This window comes from Rattus norvegicus, chromosome 18 (assembly GCF_021556685.1).
Source record: "Rattus norvegicus strain SHRSP/BbbUtx chromosome 18, alternate assembly SHRSP_T2T, whole genome shotgun sequence".
NCBI classification, from domain to species: Eukaryota; Metazoa; Chordata; class Mammalia; order Rodentia; family Muridae; genus Rattus; species Rattus norvegicus.
The window spans coordinates 71,278,888-71,285,000 of NC_141551.1; the positions used below are offsets into that span (position 1 = coordinate 71,278,888).

At 48.1% G+C, this 6,113-nt stretch overlaps 1 protein-coding gene across 16 annotated transcripts in view; it reads right to left on the bottom strand.

The window, feature by feature from the left end:
• Ctif (cap binding complex dependent translation initiation factor) overlaps positions 1–6,113 on the bottom strand; it is a 271,222-nt gene that overhangs the window by 197,107 nt on the left and 68,002 nt on the right.

A 6,113-nucleotide genomic window follows, 5' to 3' on the forward strand; every position in this document is an offset into this window, starting at 1 on the left:
TAGTGACAGCAGACACAAGCTCACCCTCATTCTTCCCACCTCCCAGCAACTCATTAGGAAATCCACCGCTGTGACCCATAAGTCCATGGCGCTCCCTAGATATATGCCTGGGGAAGCCAAGTTCACAAAACGATGCTGTTCCAAACTACATCCTAAAGTCAGCCAAACATGACAGCGAGTTATTCTGGATAAGCTCTGACCATCTGGCCAGGATCCAGCCGGGCTGCCTGTCCACCATGTTAAGAAACATGGTGAGAACAGAAGGCAGAAAGTGTGTGTAGCTTTTGGGAGGCTACACAGCTTGGGAAGACTCTAGATTGGGCCTCATGGCAAAACCGCAGACAGCTCTCAGAAGACTAGTGCAAGCTAAGGAACGTCCCAACGTGTGGCTGACTACCTCCTACACGGGAGTCCCCAAAGTCTGTGATATGGAGGACCCTGGGGTTCGTTCTCCATTGGTCATCTAGAGTTTGTGGGGCTAGCGCCAAAGATCAGCATTTTGACAACCCCCATGAGCTGTGCTGGAAACCACTGCCAGGCAACTCTGTGAAGCTGTCCAGGACTCTTGTCACCACACACACATACCAAAGCAGGAAGACAGCCCTCTGCTGAGTGCGAGCCAGCCACGAGGTGGTGTTCGACATCAGTCAACCTCTCCAATTCTGCCTCGCACTGACCTCAGCCTCCACTCTAAGTGGCAAAGCCAAGCAGTTGAAGCTGAATGGGAGGGCTGCAGAGCAGTGCAGGCTGAGGACAGTATGTCTAGGACAGGAAAGTCCTTCCACTGAGGTACCCTAGGCAGAGTTTGAGTGTACTCCAAGGAAAGAAATAAAAGGCACAGAGTTAAGCCTCAGACCTGATGATACTTCCTAGAAGTCAGACTTGTTTTTTTAAATTAAGTTTCACGATGTATGTTACATAACGTAACACATCCAAAATTTTATTACTTAAATAGATAATAAAGAGATAAGGCTGGGCCCCTGGTGGTGAGCCCATCATGAAGGAGCCAAGGCAGGAGGATTCTGAGTTTGGGCTATATAATAAGAGAAACAAAACAGACATTAGTTAGCTCTTTGACATTTGTGTGGGTTGGTTGTGTCAACCAGACACAAACCTAGACATATCTGGGAAGAAGAGATTTCAACTGAGGAACTGTCTGCATTAGACTGGCCAGTAGGCAAGTCTTGGGGTGGGGGCATTTCCTGACTAGTGATTGATGTAGATGGGCCAAGGTCACTGGGAGCAAGTGTGACCCACAGGCAGATGGGTCTGGGTTGTAAGAAAGCAAACTGAGCAGGCTTATGGGTAGAAAGCCAGTAGTAGCCTTCTTCCCCGACCTCTGCTTCAGCTCCCAACTCTAGGCTCCTGCCTTGAGTCCCTGACCCCATTTCTCTGATGACATATTGTAATGTGAACGTATAAGCCAAGTGAGATGCTATGTCACAGCACCAGAAACCCTTAGATGGCATTCTTTACATAGCATTCTTTGTTTAGAAATCCACTCAGTGAACACCTCATATTGGATGAGCCACATGGGGCTTGTCACTCTGTGTGGCCAGTCATTCTGCATTGGACAGTACAGTTCTGGAGAGATGGCAAGCCACCAGGGCCAATTCATACCCATCCCCGGTTCTCTCTGTACTGCAGAGGTGGCCACCTTTCAGGTTCCTGGGTGGTCCAGACTCAGGCTGGACTCCCCAAGACAGGGAAGAAGGGAGAAGCTGGGACATCCTCCTTCTCCACTTCTAATGCCATAATTAGAACCAAGTGGGCATTCTTCACTGCTCTGGCTTCAACAGATAGGCTTGGGCACATGGCTTCTTCCCTGGGCCTCATGTTAAGAGGTAGAAAAAGGGACCTGTAAGTAGGTGCTAATTTCTAGTAATTTAGCCTCTTAGGTCTTTAATACAGATAACCAATTCCCAGGATTGTATTAACTGCTGTCTCAGTGCGTTTCTCCCCAAAGATTAATTAAAAACAGAGAAGCCCCTCAGCCACCATTTTGACCACCTAAGATCAATACTACAGTGATACAGCAGCAGATGGGCTCCTTCCTGATACGTCATGCTGAGCAGGGAATAACGTGTTCCAGGGATTTTTATCTCTCAGTGACCAGTTTTAATGTGATCACAAAAAATACCAGACAATCAGGATAACTGACTGTGATGGTTTGTAGATGCTTGGACCAGCGAGTGGCACTATTTGGAGGTGTGGCCTTGTTGGAGTGGGTGTGTCATTATGGGCGTGGTCTTAAGACCCTAACCCTAGCTGCCTGGAAGTCAGTATTCTGCTAGCAGCCTTCAGATGAAGACTCTCAGCTCCTCCTGCACTATGCCTGCCTGGATGCTGCCATGTTCCCACCTTGATGATAACGGACTGAACCTCTGAACCTGTAAGCCAGCCCCAATGAAATGTTGTCCTTATACGAGTTGCCTTGGTCACGGTGTCTCTTCACAGCAGTAAACCCTAATGAAGACACTGACTTTCTAAAAAAAATCGCAGAGGAGTCTCCAAAAGTGTCGAGATAGTAAAAGAAAAGGAAAACCCAAGGAAGTAGCACATATTAGAAAACAGAGTAACATACAAATTAAATGCAAATCTGGATCTCTGAACTTAGGAAGGACATGGATCCCTGCTAATGTCTTCATTCTGACCCTCAAAACATGGTTTTATAAGACATTTGTATCAGGGGAAGCTGGGTGATAGGGGACACTTGGAACTACTGTTGCACTCACTCCCTATGAGTCTAAAATAATTTCTTTTCTTTTCTTTTTTTTCTTTTTCTTTTTTTCAGAGCTGGGGACCGAACCCAGGGCCTTGCGCTTGCTAGGCAAGCAATCTACCAATGAGCTAAATCCCCAACCCCTTAAAATAATTTCAAAACCCAAAAAGTAATACATATGAAGATACACATAGATATAAATCATGAATAAGTACATACACATGTAGGTATGTGCCTATACACATGCAGGGAAGACAAACATATATCCATATGCAATGTATGTGTGCGTGCGTGTGTGTGTGTGTGTGTGTGTGTGTGTGTGTGTGTGTGTGTGTGTGTATGTATGTATGTATAATGTTTAAAACACTGTAAGAGCATGCCTTTGCCTTACATATTGGCACAACTCTTCTCCTGGATGAGTCCAGCTGAGGCTCTCAGGGTAAGTACAGCCAAGGAGTGTGGGGTTGTGTAGGAAGCTTTGAGTGAAGCTGAGTGAATGTGTGTTGCTGACATAGGCTCAACCATGCCTCAGGCCTAGAGGGATGGCTAAGCCTTCCTTGGGGGACTAGTGTGTGATGACTACATGTGCACACAGTGTCCCTCATAGCTCCCCCTGCTGGATGTTTACAGCCTGGACACTGCTCCCCTACTGAGGTTGCTAGTTTACTGCGGTAAACTAAAGGCATCTCCTTGCTCCAGCTGTATACCATAATGTATATAATAACCCCACCTCTTTGTTCAGCAATAATCTTACCTCTCTATTCAACTCTATATAATAATCATGGTGGACTTCCGGAGTGCTGAGTTTTCTCCATCTGAGATCCCAGACCCCCTAACCTTAGCTTTGTGTCTGTGTGTCCATCTGTCTGTCATTCCTTCACCATCCCAGCCATATCGGAATCCCTGGAGCCATGCAAAGAAAGACATAGCAAAGGGGGAAGGTGATTGCTAGTGTCTCTCTAGGAATCTTAGATACTGGCTGGACAGCATGGATGTGACATCCCATAGAGTAGTCACTTGTAGGTGAGCACAGCTCCTGCTAGGGAGGTGCCACACATGTTTGTCTGTCTGTGTGCTAGCCTGCCACCTGGTGAGCTGGCTCAGGCCTAGCAAGACAGCTCTGCTGTGCCCACCAAATCGCTTCTAAACAACTAATAGAGTGTCTGCCAGTGGCAGTATGGAGGGGATGAAGATGTCAGGCAGAAATGAGGAAGAGCGTTATCCCCACAGGGGCTGGGAAGGCAGAAATGAGGAAGAGCGTTATCCCCACAGGGGCTGGGAAGGGAAGGAGATGGGTAGGTAGCCCACGAGTACACACTGAGGGTTCCCAAAGAAGGGGGATCCAGAGCTTGGCAGAATCAAAACAGAGACAAAGGGTGGCTTGGAGATATACTACTGATGTCAGGTCACAGAAGTCAGTACCGTCTCCCCCATGGACAGAGCCAGGCAGTATCTCAGTAGAGGTGGCCAGGGATGCAGGCCTAGCCCAGTGAGTAGTGGGTCAGGGCCAGGGTCCACGCTTTTTAGTAATGGTAAAGTTACACATGAAGGATGGGATCCAGAGCTTGGAGCCAAGCAGCAGAAAGTGGGCGTTCAATGTGGGGGAAGGGGAACAGTGATGGAGCCTGCAGAGCCAGGTCCAGCGAGTCTGACATTAGCCCAGGGCCTAGTAGAACAGAGACAGTGGTTCTGCCTGAGTAGCATCCCCAACACCCAAGGGAGATACCAAGCATGAATGATCACCTGGTCACCCACTGGGCTTGAGGGACTCTTACTTGAATGGTTCACCATGCAGAAGCCTGGGGTTTTGTTTCCACAAGGTTGCCTGTTCATGGGGACGCATGCCTCTGCCCTGGTCCTCAAGGTCCTCAAGGTCCTGGGGAACTTGGCTCCAAAACTCCTGCAGCCAGGGGCTGGGTGCTAACCATAACATTTTTTTCCTCTTATGTCCTACCAGGCATTGCCTGCTTTCTTTGTCCCTCTGAGATGCTGCCTAGAAAGCTCTGGGTAGATGCCCCTCCCCCCAAACCCAGCTAAATCTCTAGGAGTGACTCTCATGCAGCATAGGCCTCTTCCTCTCAAACACTCAGTCACAAGCCTGAACTCCTGCACATGGATCAACTGTCCTTTGGGGCCAACGGCCTCACATCTTGCACCTCTGGAATATGAAGAAAGCCCTCTAGGGGATTGGAGTGGCACCCTCTTGGCAGGGGGCATCCGGTAAAGGAGCCAGGACCTGTGGGAAAATGGTACAAGAGGGAATAATACATGTGTGCAACATGGCTTCAGGCTTTCCGCATATTACAATCTATGTGTTCATTTAAGACCGTGGAATGAATAGGACGTGGGGTTAAAGACTCCGCAGATATCGGAATATAAATGTTTAGTCTGAGCTCGAAATGTTTATCCCATCACTCCCTGTGCTTTGCTGTACATTAAGATATTGCACAATTAAAACAGTTACAGTCAAACTTTGGCAAGGATGGGGGTTGTCCATGTGACAGTGAGCACTGGAGGAAGAGGAGGAGGAGGAGGAGGAGGAGGAAGAAGAGGAAGAAGAAGAAGAGGAGGAGAAGGGTCAATGCTTAGAGTAGGGCAGCTGACAGTTAAGATACACATGCCCACTTTCCAGTGTTAAAGGCTTCCTCAGACTAGCCTCATTCAAGACCAAAGCTGATGATCGGTAGGGTCAAGGCCCAAGTATTAACCACTTTCCTCTTCACTCTGACCATAGCTGACAAAGCAGCTTGGGGAGGAAGGATTTGTTCTAGCTCATAGCTGTAGGGTGAGCAATTCATCCCAGTGGAGTTCATGCATAGGAGCTAAGGCTGGGGCTCTTCCCATCCCAGAGGACCAGAAGCAGAGGACGGATAGGAAGTGAGGTCAGGAGAGAGTGGACAGGAAGTGAGGTCAGGCTACCAAATCTCCAGGCCAGCTCTCAGTGAGTCATGTCCTCTAGCAAGTCTCTACCTTCTAATGATTCCACAGCAGGAATCGGGGACCAAGTGTTCAAACACTGGAAGATCCCGTGGAGGATCTTTTACACTCAAACCACTCCAACATATGTTGACTCGGTAGAGAAACAAAATCTCTCTCTCTCTCTCTCTCTCTCTCTCTCTCTCTCTCTCTCTCTCTCTCTCTCTCCCCCCTCTCTCTCTCACACACACACACACACACACACACACCCCAATCAGTACACAATGAAAACCCACCACATGGCAAGTATTCTTTTTTCAAAGAGCTCATGCAGTGAAGACTGGCCTTATACCACAGACCCTCCTAACTTCACCACCTAAGAGCTAGAGTCACAGCGTGTGCCACAGTACCTGGATGATAAAATTAAGATTTCAGTACAGGAGTTAGGAGAGACTCATCAATAACCGTATAAAAA